Source organism: Catharus ustulatus, chromosome 2, assembly GCF_009819885.2.
Source record: "Catharus ustulatus isolate bCatUst1 chromosome 2, bCatUst1.pri.v2, whole genome shotgun sequence".
NCBI classification, from domain to species: Eukaryota; Metazoa; Chordata; class Aves; order Passeriformes; family Turdidae; genus Catharus; species Catharus ustulatus.
Window position 1 is genome coordinate 117,432,400 of NC_046222.1, and position 17,118 is coordinate 117,449,517.

A 17,118-nucleotide genomic window follows, 5' to 3' on the forward strand; every position below is an offset into this window, starting at 1 on the left:
TCCAGTGGAAAACCGGATTTCTCCACATCACCACTGGACCTCCAGAAGGAAACTGCACCTTGTACAGGAGCACTGCTCCAACTGAGCCACATCTGTCACTGCAGGAGGATGCAGCCACCATGGAATGGGACTGCTGCCAACACCCTGCCTGACGGGTGTCAGGTTGTACTCTGACTTTGCCAGGGTTTGGAGTTTGTTTCTTTTTAGTACTGTATTTCTATTTTGATTTCCCTAGAAAAGAACTGTTATTCCTAATTCCCATATTTTTGCCTGAAAGCCCCTTGATTTCAAAATTATAATAATTTGGAGAGAGAGGGTTTACATTCTCCATTTCAAAGAGAAGTTCCTGCCTTTTTCAGCAGACACCTGTCCTCCAAACTAAAACAGCAACTTTTCGTTCTTTGTCCATATATAAGCCGCACCTGATTATAAGCCGCACTTCTGGGTTCGGACCAAAATTTTAGTCAAAATGGTGCGGCTTATAATCGTGAAATTACTGTAGTTAGATGCAAAATCCAAATGGGGAAAATAAGAGGTGAGAAACCCATTCTTTCTTTCAGTCCTAATCTGAAAGGATAATGGACAACAACAGTAACAGAATTGTGAGCTGTTTCAGTTTGTCTGTTTTACACATGCTAAGTTTATTTCAAGTTTGGCATCACTAGATACAAACAACCTATTGTAAACAATCTAATGTATAGATTACAATATTTTGAAATTCTACAATTCCACAAAAGCTCAAGATTTTCTCTCATCCATGGCACTTAGAGAATCCCAGAAGTTACAGAGGAAAAGATTAGAATTAGTTCAGACAAATGTTATTATTGCACTCAAATAAAAAAGAGTAGTTGTTTTTCGAAACTGAAGGTACAATTTGCCAAAACACCAGTTAGAACAATGGCAACCTTTGAAAAACCACCAGCACAAATATGTATTTTTGGAAGCACCTTTTAGTAGATGATTTGAGTTCTTGGTGCCTTAACTTATAGTATGGAATCTTCTGTCCAATGTTAATAACAACCAATACCATCAGATACACAGGGTAGGTCAAGCTTTGAAACATGAAATATCAGCATGAAAACAGAATAGGATTGTTTCAAGAGTGTACTAGCTGTGGCAAATCAATCCTTTTTTACTGCTAGTCATTTAATGACAGACGTGAATTCTAAAGAAATCTATTCTAAAGTCTTCTCAAAAAGATGTGAGGGAAAATTTGAAGATAAAAAGAGTCTTTGCTCAGAAGTTTGTCTATTGAGTGAACATTCACCTGCTGAGTGAAATAAATGCTTTAATACAGCTTGAAAGACAAATTCTTCCATTCAAACAATGAACTGGAAGTTAGTTGACACGTTTCTGAGCAATGAGATTGCAAAGCAACACCATTCTCAAAATAAAAGGTACCCTGAGGAGGCAGAAATGTCCCTCTGAGGGCACTTACAAACCTTAATAACTGGTTTTTGGTATTCCTTTACACACCAGATGATCTGAAGTGTGTAATTCATCACACTACCAAACCTGTACTCACACAGCTAAAATCCAGGTTTTGTACTCTTTCAACATACTTGCAAAGATTTCCTGAAATAGGATTATTTCTGACAGAGAACCTGAATACCAAAAATAGAAAATAAATCCCAATCTAAATATTCACAAGTAAGGAAGATGTTTATTAGCACAACTATGGACATGTGATGTACTCAGAATGAGCTACTCAAGAAAATGCATGTTTGTTTTCTTTCTTCTTTCCTTGCTCCAATCACACAATGAAATCCCCCATACTGATGGCTTCTGAATCCACATCCCGCTAGTATTCAATATTTGGTCTTTCACCAAAAATTACCACAGATATTTTTAAAATCAATTAAGCCTCTAATACATAGAAATCCACTTTCATCATTAAATGAAAAAGGTTCAATGGACTTCATTTAGCATTGGCAGGATACAGCTATTGACTTAGAATCCTCCCTCCATGTTTCAAAAAGTGATCTTCTATGAAAAGTCCAACTTTATATAGATCAGTGTTACTTTCTTATTCCAAGTTCCTGCTTCCTCTTTCAGCATTCAAAGTAAAATTGCTTTAAAATAATATAAATACATTTAGTTTATGCTAATCTAAAAAATTTCAAAACCTAAACCACAGTTTTGGAATAATGCTGGCAACACCTCCTTTCACTGCTAATTGTCATAAATCACTAGAAATTAAATGTATTTAATTCAAATGATCCTTTTCATTGTCATTGTTGTCTGCCCCTCCCCACCCCCCCAAAGCCTTTCTGGGGACATTAAATAATACTTTTAACATATTCTGATATAGAAGGGTAGATCACTGGAGTGCAGAGATACCTCACAACACCATATCCTTGTTTGTAGGCAGGTCCCCAAATTCTGTTAATTCACCCAAACTCCATGAATATCAGTATTTCTCGCTGTTGGCTGAGCTACTTTTAGATCTCCTGGTTTTGCCAAGCCTGGGCAGGAGAACTTTCCCAGCCACCACAGTGTGTGTACATGCTTTGAGCACACAAAGAGAGTTGGAGGAATCCTAAATCAAAAAGGAGCCTACAAACTGCAGTTCCCAGAGGATCAGATCTGTGTGTAACCCACCTTTATCTTGTACAACCATGCCCTGTTTCCTCCTTATTAACATTTTAAAATCCTGACTTCAGTGATTTCCTTCCTGTATATTAAATCTGGGACAAAAATTTAGAGCACTTTATTCAGTTCTGTAACAGAAAAGGTACAGACACCCCTACAGTCTCAAAATTTATGGCCATACTGAAATGTCACTATGATTATAACAGAGATTTCTCTACTTGGATTGAGGAATGTCAAAGACTCTTAAGTAAATCAAATGTGCTGTAAAGCACAGAATACAAGAAATGGGGTTTGAAGCAAATGATCTTTAAAGTCCCTTCCACACCAATCCATTTTGTGAGTCTATGAATTCAGGGATGCCCACAATTAGGTCATTCTATTGAAACAACACAGCAATTTCATACAGAAATAGAACAATTTTTAAACACAACCTGCAGAAAGACTCAGCTATTTACAAACCTCAGACTTCCAACTTTTTCAAAGCACTCTCTCATACTCAAGCCACACACAGCCTCAAAAAAGTGTTAAGACACTACATTAGATGAATGACAACAGCATTACAACAAAAGCTTAGTCCAATTTTACAGGAATATATTTATTGGAATAGTCCAATTTTAGACAATTTTAAATCACTCATGAGACATGCCCTGACCAATTAAGCAGACACAATTGCTTCCACATGTCAAGTAACATAAAGGAACTTTTAAATTACTTATGGTTGCAGTTAGTCCTCTCCAGCTGCAATGGTACACAGCAAGTTTACAAATTAAGGTATAACAGCCCAAGGTGATGCTGTATAACCTGAGTCAGAAAACAAGAATCCATATTTCCCAACACTAAGAGCTTCAAGTCTTATTTAGAAGCTGAGTAACAAAAGTCTTTCAGGCCACCCTGAGCCTCAACACTGAAACCACCCAGTGAGGAAAGGAACCACAACAATCCATGTCCCAGCTGAGATGAGGAGCTGTTCAACAGTTGTGCCTGCAGATGGGGAAATGTGTATCACATCCTTGCTAAATGACAATTTCTAAAGCTCATTTTGCCAACTCTGCAGCTTGAATTTTATCTAAAGCACAGAGGTGACACAGACCTGGGAATGAACAACTGTAATCCCAGACACAGATCATCAAAGCTGCCAGAGATAGATAAGACTGCTTATTTATTAAAGGTAACTGAGTTAAGTTGTATAAGATTTCATTTTCTAAGTCATACAAACTGTAATCATGTCATGTGCTCTATATTTCATTTATCTCTTTGCTACCTTTAACAGACATAACCTGAGCTTGCAAAATCTCTCTCTGCAGTCAGCTTGCACACCAGAGACTACACCAGCTCCTTAAACATAAGGACAGATGATTTCTTCACTGATATTTTATCAAGGTTGGCAGCAGCACGCTCCAACACCTGGAACACTTGGAGTCCCACCTACACCATATGCCAAAATCCAAAATGTATGAACTTAAACTGAAGCTGGGATGCATGAAGGGCTTTGCTGTCTCATGCAGATGAAATTCAAGTGTTACAATACTGAGGAGGTTAGTGAGTACATACAGGCGAGAAAAATGTGGATTGAAATGTTAAAGAGATTGTCTCATTTCTATTCATGAGTCCAAAATTTCAAATTAGCAGAGCAGGCCTGATGTAACCTTAACCCTACTGAAACTATTTTCTGATGGTAACTTCACATTCTAGCACAGAGCAGTTCATTTCCTATCAGCTAGACACAAACTTGAAGAAAATCAATTAATAATTACTCTCTCCTTCAGGACTACAACACTTGAATTAGAATAAAACTCTAAAACTTTGATAACATCAAAGCCTTTTTCATCATCTCCTTCACTTTTAATTATTTTACTGTGTGTGTCATTGGAGGACACATCAAGGGCAATGATCATAAACCGATATACTGCAAACTATCTTTTTATATTACAATCTTGTCAGGTTGTCTGTTCTGCTTTCTGTCTCCTTTCCTTCAATCCCTAGAGGTCTGCTATTAGTGGTACCATGTATTAGTGGTTAGTTTTTGTATTTTTTTTTGTCTTTGCTTAGAGTCAGGATTGAAGTACGAGACAGATTTTTGTGTTCTGACTTATTTATTAATTCTTATTTATAGTACAGAGAGTTCTGCATCACTTTTAGCTAACAAGCTAAAAGTGAGGAAATTATGGTGGATTTAGTTAGTTACAAGCTTCTAACATCTATATTATTAATATTTTTGACTTAATGACACAATGACTTGCGACCCACAGTGCAGTACTTTCTATCCAACCAAAAACTATTTAAAACTAAGAAGAAGGAACAAGAAGGAAGAAGAGACAACGTCCCAGAATTTCCATCTTGTCCCATACCTGTAACTATATTCTAAAACTTCAAATTCTAAACCTTTCACCATATATTGCACACTTATATTCTAACTACACACCAGTGATTCCAACTCCATCACGAAATTTTGGAAGCCTTCTCCAAGGCTTCCAAGTCAAAAGCAGTTCTCTTTTGAAGGTCAGTTCCAGAAAGCACAGAAAGTTCAAAACTCTCAGGCTTCAGGGTTCCAGCAGTCTGCAAGGAGGAGAACTGGTTGTGGCAGAAAGACACCACAACCTGTTTCCTTCCCATGCCCCTCAATGAGCTGAGCCCACCTGTGGGAATTTCAGACACCTTCTGAACCTCTTCACTTCAGAGCCTCAAAGTCTGAGATTTTAGATCATATCAGACCATCACAAACTTGCTCAACATCTCTTCCAAGGGAGTCTCAATTTTTTGAGGAACTTAATATAAAACAAGGTGTTTTGGCTAATTAAGTTAAAAAACAGTAAGAAACACAAATTGAATATTTTGACAGAAAAAAACCCCATATAATGACCAACACCTACTCCACTGAACATAGTGGTCCTTTAAACATGACCTTCCATTTAGAAGTAGAAGGCCCAGGACTCCTTTTCCTGATTTAACAAGATTTAATAGTTAAGAACTTGAAACATGCAACACAGGCCTTAAAGTCACCCTAATTCAACATCTTAAATGTAAGATCAGTGTTTTCTAAAAAGGGTTTTGTCAGTTTGTTGCAGTAAGATACCACAACTATATACACATAAAAAGACTTTTTTTTTTCTTTTTTATTTAAAGGCTGCATATTTGCTTACCTAAGCAGCAAACACTGCTTTGTACTAACGTGGTTAATACTTTCAAAACAATTGTATTCAAATTAAAGACAATTATTGGGAAGAAAAAATTTGCTACTAAATTTAAAGAGACAGATCTTTCTCCCTCTTCACTCATCCACACAATTTATAACGTACAGTTGTTCTTTAACTTTCCCTTTGCCTTTAATTGAAGTCAACCTCTTTCGAAAATTAAGTATTCCCAAAATTAATTAAACCTCCAATTAGTCACTGTATCAGCTCATTTACACATGGCACTGGAGCTTAAAATAGTGATTGAACCTTTCTGTGAAATAGCATTTCAGATTAGAGGGCATCCACATTTAGAAAGCCATCACTGGCAATGCTGGGTTGACACTTTTTGTTTTATTCTCAAAGGAAAATTTAAAATAATGCATTATGATGATTATGGCACAGAAGAACATTTGGGTTGAAGATCTGACACTTTAGAAAATTCAATATCCCAGTACAAGCCACAAAACTGAGTTCCCAGACACCAATATTTCTATCACATTCTATCTATTTCTACTTTTCAACAGCTTACATCTTTGAAACCAAGTTTAAACTCAGCTTTAGGGTGAGACCTAAAAGGAACAAAGCACAAGACAGCAATCCACTGAATCTCAACCCAATATGAATACATAATAATAGATTCTTTCTAATATTAATCCAAAATAAAATAATATATAACACCAAATCTTAACTATTGCTTTCCGTCCACAAGAAAACCAGAGAAGGGGCAGAACTCCAGTGATTGTGAAAGGGAAATACTCCTCAAGAAAACCTTAGGGTATGCTTGAAATTCAGGCAGCAAACTGAAAAAATATTTACCTTCAATTTTAAGGATTTTCTGAAGTAATTCAGAAGCTTGTTTCCATGGTTTTGTCAGTACAAAAGCAAAATACAGGCAGAAAGAGATTTCTTCTGCTGTCCTGTCTTTTGTATCTCCAAGCTAAAAGGGGGATAAGCTACCTTTAAGTGATGAGCAGCCATCTCTACCAATAAAAATTGCAAGTTTGTGGTCTGATTTTTCTTCTTATCAAGCAAAAATTCAGAATAATTTTATCAGTCATTCTTTATATCTGCCAAATCTCTTAAGCATACATACATTTTAAACAGATGCTGGTATGTAAAAATATCTTTAATGTATCTATAGTTTGTAAACAACTCTTACACTGAGTGGCTGGGATGTTGAGGGGATGGAAAAGGAAGAACACTGAGATAAGATGCTCACTAAATTCACTATTCTATTACCATGAAATAAACCTTTCAGCACACCAGGCACCTACAACATTCTTCACACACAAAAGATTCAGAAGGTACTTTTATGTTCACATATACTTCATTATCTGAATTCCATAATTACCTGTTAACATTGACCTTACCCTTGTCAATTCTCCTATTTTACTCATAGAATCACAATAGGGTTTAAGCTGGAGGGTACTTCTGAAGGGATGTGCTTAATAAATTTTATCAGAACATGTACTTGTTGCTATCAAAAATGATATTTCCATAGTTTGTTTTTCATAGAAAAGCAGAAACTATCTCCCTCTTCAAAAACGAGCATTTGCAAATAATTATTTACCTCAACACAGAGACAAGCAAAATCTGTTTTCAATAAATATTGTAATAAGAGGTTTCATGGTCTTAAAAAGAATTGTTCTGAACACTGCAGCTGTAGCAGGTCCAGAAACTGGAACTTTTAGGAATAAGGTCCAACAGGAGCTGCTGGGTGGCTTCCCAGGGCCACATGGCACAGCCAGGAGGTCACAGCACACCAAGGTCCTGTCTGGCTGGCACTGAACAGTGCTCACTGCTCCGAACAGAGGCAACAGCTGCTGACACAGAGCAGCCTTCAAGAGCCTGTCCTCAGCTCTTCCCTTATTTTGTGCTTTTCAACTCATTAAAGGTCATTTCCAAGCCAAGGGTTGAGACCTCCAATTCAAGTAGCTACCAAGCAGACTTCTTAAGGAGTTCAGGCTCTTGGCTGCACAGATTCCTTCTGTAGCTCATTTCTTCCTTGATATGTTTCCAGTCACTCCCTACTAATTTGCTTTTGCTGCAAGATTGCACATTTTTTCACTTTCCCAGAACAGCACATTGGTCCAAAACCATGATTCCAGAATTAATCTTCAGGAAGTAACTGATTATTTGTCCCATTTCCAAAGGGATGAAAGAAGGAACAAAAATGATTTTTAGGCATGTATGTACTAAGCATACACAGGTAAATAATGAAACATTTCCCTGAGGTACAAATAATTATGAGGATCTCAGAAAATGGAACTTTCCAGTAAGGGATTTTTGACTTGCTTTTTAACTCTTGGTATGAAAGAAGAATCAAAATTGGTTCATTAAGCTGAAATTAAACATTCTGCTCCCTCAGCAATAAAGAACTCAAGAAACTGATGACGAATATAACTTTCCCTCTGGTTCACCCTGAGGTAGATGAGAATCTATATCTCACACAAGAAGTGATTTTGGGCCAGTGAAGACTGGTAATCAAATCACAGCTTCTAATACTTGAACAGAACAGGGAGGAATAAGGAGAGCTTTGTCCATTGATGAGTTTCCACTGTGAGTACTGGAAGAAATGCATAGACGCAAAATCCTCAAAATTTTATTTTTACACTCAAACATTCTGTAACACTTCGCAGAAAAACAAAACACACCAGCAGCTGAATCGAATGCAGCAGCTCAAGAGTGTTCAGAAAAACTGATGTTCTCCTAACAGACTCCTTTAATATGTGACCAGGTGTTTTGCCTGTTTCTTTTCCTTGCAAAGAAAAAGAACAGAAGATCAGGAGGAAGTGAACGAAAACAGAAAAAAAAAGTAAAATTACTTTAGGTAGTAAATCATTCAACAGTGAGGAGAAAAGCAGCAAGAATGAACAAATGTGTCAAAAAAGCACTTCAATTACAGGAACAAAAGGGAGCATATTAAAAATAATAGCTTTGCTTTCAAAATAAGAGATGTAGAGCACCTTCAGGCTTGGCACATCAGCTGGAGAAGATGATCACTGTTTTTTTCCATTCAGAGAACTTTTTTATCCCATTCATGTGTACCACAGCCTTGTTCCATGCCAGGCTGTGGCCTCACCAGCATTTCTCCAGCAGAGCACTGGCCAAACCAGCAGCCCCTCTGCATCATCCCAGAACAGTCTGGGCATGGTCACACTCAACCAAATCAGAGGAGAAACTAAAACTACTCAAAATACCCCAGACAAACCAATTTTCCCTTTTTTTACTGTGTTTGCACTGACCACTCCCTACACCATCTCTCCCCCCCTGCATACTGGTTATGCTTTAAACTTCCCCTTTATGACTTTTACTGTCCACTTTACGTCTATTAGTCCTGCTAACAAAACTGAGCTTACATATTATTTCCTCTACTCTTTCTCATAGATTTATGCAAGCTCAACAAAACACTTTTATTTCTAATGACAGGGTCTCTCATTTCAGAATCTTCCTAGTGCCTGTTCCACTTCAAATTTTTCTTAACAAAAGCAACCAGAACTGTGAGTGGGAACTCCAGATGAGGTCTTAGCAAGAGTTTGCACAATGCTGACAATATTTTCTTCTCTGCTGGAAATATTGTGCCTGGTACACAATGCTGTACTTGCCCTGTTGACACACAGATCATTGAGCCATTTACTATGGCTGTGTTCTGCTGAGCTGGTGCAGTCAACCAGCTTCAGTCCACCCCACAGCTTGTTACTACTTTTTCCATTCTCAAGTGGTCAGTACTCTTTTAGAAGTCCATAATTTCCACTAGTAAACTCCTTTCTGGGTGGTGTCCAGGTCCTCCTCTGCATTATCCTCAAACGCTGCCTTGCAAGAATGATGCTTTAACAGTACAGTTCACTTTTTTAATTTTAAAAAACCTGACAGATCTCTAATCCAAAACTAGCCAACGTCAAACCTTTCTTTTTACACTATTTCTTCTCTGAATGCCCTGTGTTAATTTCTTCTTTATTCCAATACAGACTGCTTAGATTTATCATACTGCTGTCTTTCTGTCTGTTTTTAAAAATGTCAGCAACTCTAAGAGGGAAGTCAGAGAGAAGCACTGGAAGATCTGATTCATAGAAATGTTTTTCTCATTGCTTGGAACACACCAGCACTAATTCAGCTGCCCCAACACCAATGCCTTACAAAATCAGAACCTTCCTACAGGTTCATTACAAAGATACATCTAACTTGCACAGGTCACTACAGAAGTAGAGAAGAAACGCAATTTTTAATGGAAATAACCTCATTTAAATACTGCTATTATGTCTGAGATAACATATGACAGTTCCTCAAAATTGAAAATGCATCACCTTTATATTTTATTATATGCAAAAAATCAGCAATCCTTTAAAGGCCTCTCTGTTCCCCACATTTGACTAACAACTAAACTCCCATTTAATTTGCTACCAACACACAGTCAAGTCTAAAACTTGAAGGCCAGCAATGGTCAAACAAAATATTTTCACAACACATGCCTAGAGCTAAACAGAATTGACTCTGATAGTCAGTTCAATCAAAATTTCTTCCTGTATAGCTCAATATTAATTATTGTTTCTTAAAAAAACAACAACCCAACAAAAGCAAACCAGACCCAACAACTCAGTTCAGCGTGGCTGTCACTAACAAGGACAGGCTCAGGGATGTTTCTATGTGCATACCAATTCACAAGACTCTTTGGAAGCAATAAAAGAAGTTATTGAGGCCAGTAAGAGAAACCAAGTTTCTAAGTGAGAATTACTCCATTGCAGCACTGATTAGTAAAGCCAAATTAATTATCTGAAACATCTTGATCCAGACAGACTTTTCAGGAGTGTGGCCTCTGAACTGCCAAATACATTATATGCTAGGAAAAAAGAAAAGTATCCCGAAAAGAAAGTCTGTCCTGTGCATTTCAGAACTATTCCATTTCATAAGTTGTCATCAAAACTGTGTATGAAAAGATGGGAAAGCATAAATACTTGAGGTTTTCTGTAAAAAATGCTGGAAAACTTCCAGTATTTCAGAAATTAAATTTACTACTCAAATCATCAGTCTTTAGGGTCATTCATAACATTTTAAATTATGGAAGGATTATGGGATTTATTAAGAACATTCAGCTGAATATTGGAAAAAAACTTTCTGGTTATGATATTTATAGAAGGTTGTTGAATTCTCTTTCCAAGTGAGAAATGAATGAATTCTGTCCTCTTAAGATCTGAAGTTTTCGACAATGTACTGAAATTAAAAATCTGTCACAGTTGAGGAAAATTTAGTTTCTTTGTCTGTATCTGTTGGGTTTTCTTCACAGCAGTTTCTTGTATTTTTACATATTTAATTCATATAAACTACTTTTGAAGTAATGGTATTTTTTTCTGATTTGGGGTGGGTTTTTTTTCCTATCTTTGTTAAAGTATAAATTATATATTTTTTTGCAAAGAATAGATTATATTTCAACAGTCTAGAAATCTCTACAAGAAAAATATCAATCTATACGCCATCTGTATTAGTTCAGCCTTTTCCTGCACTGAAATAAGTTAGTTCTTGGAATTGGACTCAATGATCTGTACGGGTCCCTTCCAAATCAGACGTGATTCTGGGAAATATCATCTCTCTTGTTAACTTCAGAAATTAAACTGAACTATTATATGATTCTACAGTTCTTGGGAAAAACTCATGCAGCTACTAGAAAAAACTTGCAATCTGAAAAGAACTATTTACCTAACTAAATATCTGGATGCTACCAAATACCCTCCCTCAGTATTTAAATATAAAATACCACCTTCCTGTAAAACAACTGTTCATGAATTTTAAATTCAGCTCTTCATGTACCAAAGCAAAGTTTTAAGGTCTCTCCTTAGCAAAATCTTGCCACCATGAAGACTCAGCCATACAGAATCTCTCATATAAACTGCAGGACAATTATTCCTGTGTGAAGTATAACAACCTACATGACAATTATTAGTACACATGCAGCCTAATGTATTTCATGGTCATTTCACAACTCCTTTATTTTAAAACCCACAATGTTTTCTAATGGCTAAACATTTAACAGAACTGTTAACTGAAACAAATTTAGTTTAAGTAAAGCTTTTACTTAAAAGCCACATAAAATATTTTTCCTTTTCTTTATTTTTTTTTCTTCCCTCATTACAAAAAGGGAAAGCTGCCTGGATGAATTTCCCAGTGAGCTCTGAGCACAGCTGTACTGAAGTTTGTGCCAGAACCACTGTGAGGAAAGCACAGGGTGCCAGCAACCTGCCAGGAGAGGACAAGCGTTTTACTACTGCTTTTCACAAAAGACCAAACAACAAATTACTCCTGGAAATACGAAATGAGCAGGAATCAGAACACTGACTCCATTTCAGCTCATGCTGAAACATCCCACACTCCTGCAAGTGATTATCTGACCTTTGGGACACTGACCAAAATAGGAAGCTGAATCCAAGGTCCAGGTCAGGAACAGCATCTGACATTTCACCAGCTTCCAGCTGCCCTTTATTTATGTTCAAGGACTGAACAGTGAAATGAGCAGCCAAGCAACACCTTGGGTCCATGAGCAGATCTCAGCTTGTTTCCTTATGTTCTCACACCAAAAAGCAAAAAAGTAGAAGCATTCTTTCAGTCATGTCACTTCAAATTCAAATCAAACCAAAAGTGATTTCACCTGAAGTGATAAATGCTGTGGGTCCTCATTTGGACCACAGAATCAAATTCCTTCCCTAAATTACTGTCTCAAAGCACCAAACCACCTGTGCACCAATGTTCTTAAAATAAAACAAAATTTAAAATATCCAATGACGATGGTAGAAGTCATAAAGAAGAATTAGGAGATTGTTCAATAAGAAGCTTGCTGCTGCCTATTTGAGGCATTCCCAAGTGTTGCTCACTTGGCTGCCACAAGCAGCTGGTGCTGCTGCCACTGGAAAGGAGCCCAGCAGCAGAAATGCAGCTTCCAGCTTTGTTCCAGGCTATACACACATGGGGAAATAAGCACATCTCCACACCAACTTCCCTGGCAGTAAAAAGGAAAAAAATAAAGAATTTGACTAGTCCGGTTTGAATGATTCTTGAAGCTATGAAGAATCCCAAGTAATCAAAAAATGGGGTTACAAATGTGAACAAAATCAGGATTTAAAAGTGCCAATTGCTTTTGGACTAGTAGTATACACCTACACTATGGAACCATAGCAGCCTGCTGCTTTATTCTAGAAATTGCATTGAAAATACAAGTCTAACCATATTTTTAGATGAATTGAAGGCTATACAAAACAGAACCAGAAGTTAACTGCTAAGAAAGGCAACATTTAGGAAAAAAGTGAGTGAGGAGAAATGTGCTGGCAGTTGAAGATGGGGGAGAAGGAAAATGGGAAGAAGAAATCAAATTATCATACTATATTTTCTTTATTATGCTTCTCTAGTCAAAACAATTTGAAGAGAGAGAAAAAGAGAAAGACAAGTACTACAGATTGCAGAGAATAGAGAGCATTGCTCAACCACAGAGCACAGCTCCCTGTTGGCATGCTTTTCAAATAACTATGCAACACTGCTTGTAAAGATATACAAATATAAATACCCAACACCTGATACTTTGGGTGATGCATGTGAAAGTGAAAATCAAAACCCAACCAACAGCAACCTCCAAAACTTTAAAGAAAGCTTATGATGGATGTTAGTCTCTTCAAACACCCATCCAGCACTTTTTGAGTCACTAGCTGGGCAACTGTTTATGCAGTTCAAGTGGACATCAAGGGGGGTTTTTTTGGCTTTTAGGAGCACAAGATCAACTTTGACAGTTCAGGCCTGTTAGGAAAAGACAGGTTCCAAAAAATGAGGACAAAGCAGTTGTGCCAACAGGCTGATGACCCTGGAAAAGGAGTATTTTACACTTAGGTGCTGTAATGCGCTGGAGAGAGTAAATTTTCTTCATAGTAGCTAATATGGGGCTCTGTTTTGGGACTGAGAGGGAAATAAGGATAACATCTCACCACCCTCACTGCAAAGAATGCCCAAACTTCTGTCCAATTTACCTACTGTATTTCAGTTTAAAACTGTTGCACACATTCTTGTCACTACAGGCATGGTAAAAAGTCTCTCTCCATCTTTCAAGGAGATACCCAAGCCAGATTTAGCCTTTCCAAGAGTTGAATGAGTACATTTTTTATAATATATATTGGCATAGATATACATGATGCATATATTCACACCCCAAACCTCTCCCCATAAATGCACACATAATTAAAATGTGGTATAGCAAAGCAATTCAAATATGTGTTCCTGTCAAATCTGTTGCAATCATTTTAAAATCTGCTTTTCTCCTTTGAAAATTAAGTGCATCTGAGACTGCATTACTGAGCCATCATTAAGTGGCTCAGATCATTCTGCTATATTTAATTCTACTGAAGTTCCTATTCTTCAAAGACCAAGTATTCAAGATACCAGACCAAGTCATTGCCTTCTGAACAAAAAAACAAACAAAAAAGGCTAAAACAACCATAGTAAGTTTTCAGTTTCATTCACTCTTGCTTCCTTACATATTTAAATTATTATAGCATACCAGCACAGAAACATCTCGCACAATTGATCAACAATGAAAAAGCCCAGTAATTTAACTGATATTAAATGTGATATGGTTTCCAAGCATCAACAGTTATCAACAATGTAGTGCTGATCAGACAACAAATTGAGCCTTCCTGTAAAAATCAGAGTTGAGAAAAATTCAGCAGCCACAGACTTTAGCTGACTAAAAGACAGAAGTGCTCATGTCTGTGAAGCAAGATTTAACTTCACAGAACAGCAAAAACCCAATTCAGCAGGAATGACTTTGATTCCTCTTGTCAGCTGCTAAAAGCTCTTTCATTTAGTGTTCTGTGTTCTCTACTCTTCTACCCAATAGCTAGAATATGCATGTTAGTGCAAATAGAAAAACAAGCATAGACTTTTGTTTCTTCAGGAAAGTTAAAAAAGCCAAATCCCAATGAAAATGTAAACTCAATGCATTGCTGGAATCTACCATTCTTCTGGACAATTAATCCTGTGTATTTTGCAGAAATCACTATCTTTAGCACATGGAGAGCTCCACTACTGCAAACTAAAGAGCAAGACAAGGAGCCCATTCCAGTTTTGTGGAGATGATATTAATGATTTATAATAAGAGTTTCTTTAATCCAGCACAGAGCTGGATTTTTGGTTAGAATGCACAGTTCTGTCCCATCTCCTCTGTCTGCCTATCAACCTTTCCCATCTATTGACAAAGGTTTAGCTTCAGATCACAATCTAACAACAGACAGTCCTACACAAATATTTTAATCAATATTTTTATGTTGTGCATCTGATCTTTATCTGGGAACAACAGGCCCGGAATTTAAGTTAAAAGAAAATTCCTCTGTGGACAGCAGAAGTGAAACAGAAGGACACATTTAGAATGCAGACTATTTGCAAGAGCTGTGTTACTTAAATCCATAGACATAATTTAACCAAAAAAAAAAAAAAGAAAAAAAAAAAAAAAAAGAGAAAATTATCTGAGTACCACAGAAGTCTCATTTCCAAAGTTCTTACAGAAGAGATATGCTAAAGGCTTTGAAAACTTGTTATGTTTCCACACTGATAAGCACAGATACTCACAAGAGCTCACTGCAGGTGTGCAATGATATCTGGTATTCACATCCCCTCTCCCTGGCTAAACCCCTGCTATCAGCTACAGAAGGAAATCCCAGGGACATCCATCCCTCCTTCACCTCTGGGTTCTTCAGGAGCTGTGAGTGAAATGCAGAGCTACAGGACCTTGCCATCTACCAAAATGACACAGCAGAACCCCTTCCCTACTTTTTAAAAATTTCCTTAAAAAAGATCATAAAAGCCGCATCAGGTCCTCCCTAAACTGAAGTTTCCAATTGCTCTACTGAGAGCAAAAAAGTACGTTTTGGGAGAAGAAAAAAAGCAGTTTAGGAAGTTTTTCATTTGGAATTCAAGCAGTTTGGTGATACCAACAGAGAAAAAGGGAACTCCTGTGCTTTCATGTGCACTAGCAAAGAAACACAGGTATCACAAATTTACCAACAGAGAAACACGAATGGATGAGGCTCCATTTTCACTCCATGCTTCTTTTCTCAGAGCATTTTAGTCTTCTGCTGCTTGCAAAAAGTGATGCTGAAAGTGATGAAAAAACTGGAGCTGCCAACACAGCAACAGATGAGAATCTGCTTGGACCTCCTTCGTATTAGAACTCTCTAGTAAGCTCTTAAAATCCTTCTTCTCTCCATGGTCATGAAGTTTAACATGACACTTGTTTGGCTGTCCCCCCAGCAGCACTCAAAACTACCACATTCCCTTGAAATCTTTAGAGAGAAGCTCCTGCAGTAGCTGAAGAAGGATGCCTTATTAATGAAGGTACAGTAATTTCACGAATACAAGCCGCACCAATTTGACCAAAATTTTGGTGGAAACCCGGAAGTGCGGCTAATATTCCGGGGCGGCTAATCTATTAACAAAATTCTAAAAGCTGCCAACACGGAAGTGAGAGCCCGCGGCAGCCCCAAGCCAAGCTGGAGCCCGGCCGGCCCCGGCAGAGGTGGGAAAGCCTGGCAGAGGCGGGGCCAGCAGTGTCGGGGGCGGGCGGCAGAGCCTGAGCCAGCAGGGCGGGGGAGCCCGGGAGAACTGGGGCTAGCAGTGCAGGGGAGCATGGCAGAAGCAGGAAGGCCGGCGGGTGGGGCTGCCTGGCAGCGGGGGAAGCCCAGCAGAATCGGGGCCAGCAGCGTGGGGGAGCCCGGCGGTGCGGGGGCCTGCAGTGCCGGCCAGGGCGAGGAAACGCGGCGGCGGTGCAGACGGGAGGGGGCAGCCGGCGAGCGTGGTGGCGGCGGCGGCAGCCCTGCCGGCGGGGCGAGCGAAAGCGGCGCTCGCGAAAGCGCCGCCGCGAGCCGCGAACCGCGAGCCGCGAAAGCGCCGCCGCGAGCCGCGAACCGCGAGCCGCGAACCGCGAGCCGCGAACCGCGAGCCGCGAGCCGCGAGCCGCGAAAGCGCCGCCGCGAGCCGCGAGCCGCGAGCCGCGAGCGCGCCGCCGCGAACCGCGAGCCGCGAGCCGCGAGCCGCGAGCCGCGAAAGCGCCGCCGCGAGCCGCGAACCGCGAGAGCGCCGCGGGTCGGGCGCGGCGCGGGGCGGGCGCGGCGCTCGCGAGGCGCGGTGCGGGGCGAGCGAAAGCGGCAGCGGGGCGGACGGCGAGCCCGGCGGCGGCGGCGGCAGCCCTGCCAGCCGGGCGAGCGAACGCGGCAGCGGGGCGGTGCTGACGGGAGAGGGGGGCCAGCGAGCCCAGCGGCGGCGGCAGCACCACCCGGCCAGCCCCGCCGAGCCGTGGCGCTGAGCTGGGCCACCCGGCCCCGTCGGCAAC

The 17,118-nt window shown here is 39.4% G+C and overlaps 1 protein-coding gene across 7 annotated transcripts in view; it reads right to left on the reverse strand.

The window, feature by feature from the left end:
- CASK (calcium/calmodulin dependent serine protein kinase) overlaps positions 1-17,118 on the reverse strand; it is a 188,887-nt gene that overhangs the window by 139,559 nt on the left and 32,210 nt on the right. The window lies entirely within an intron of this gene.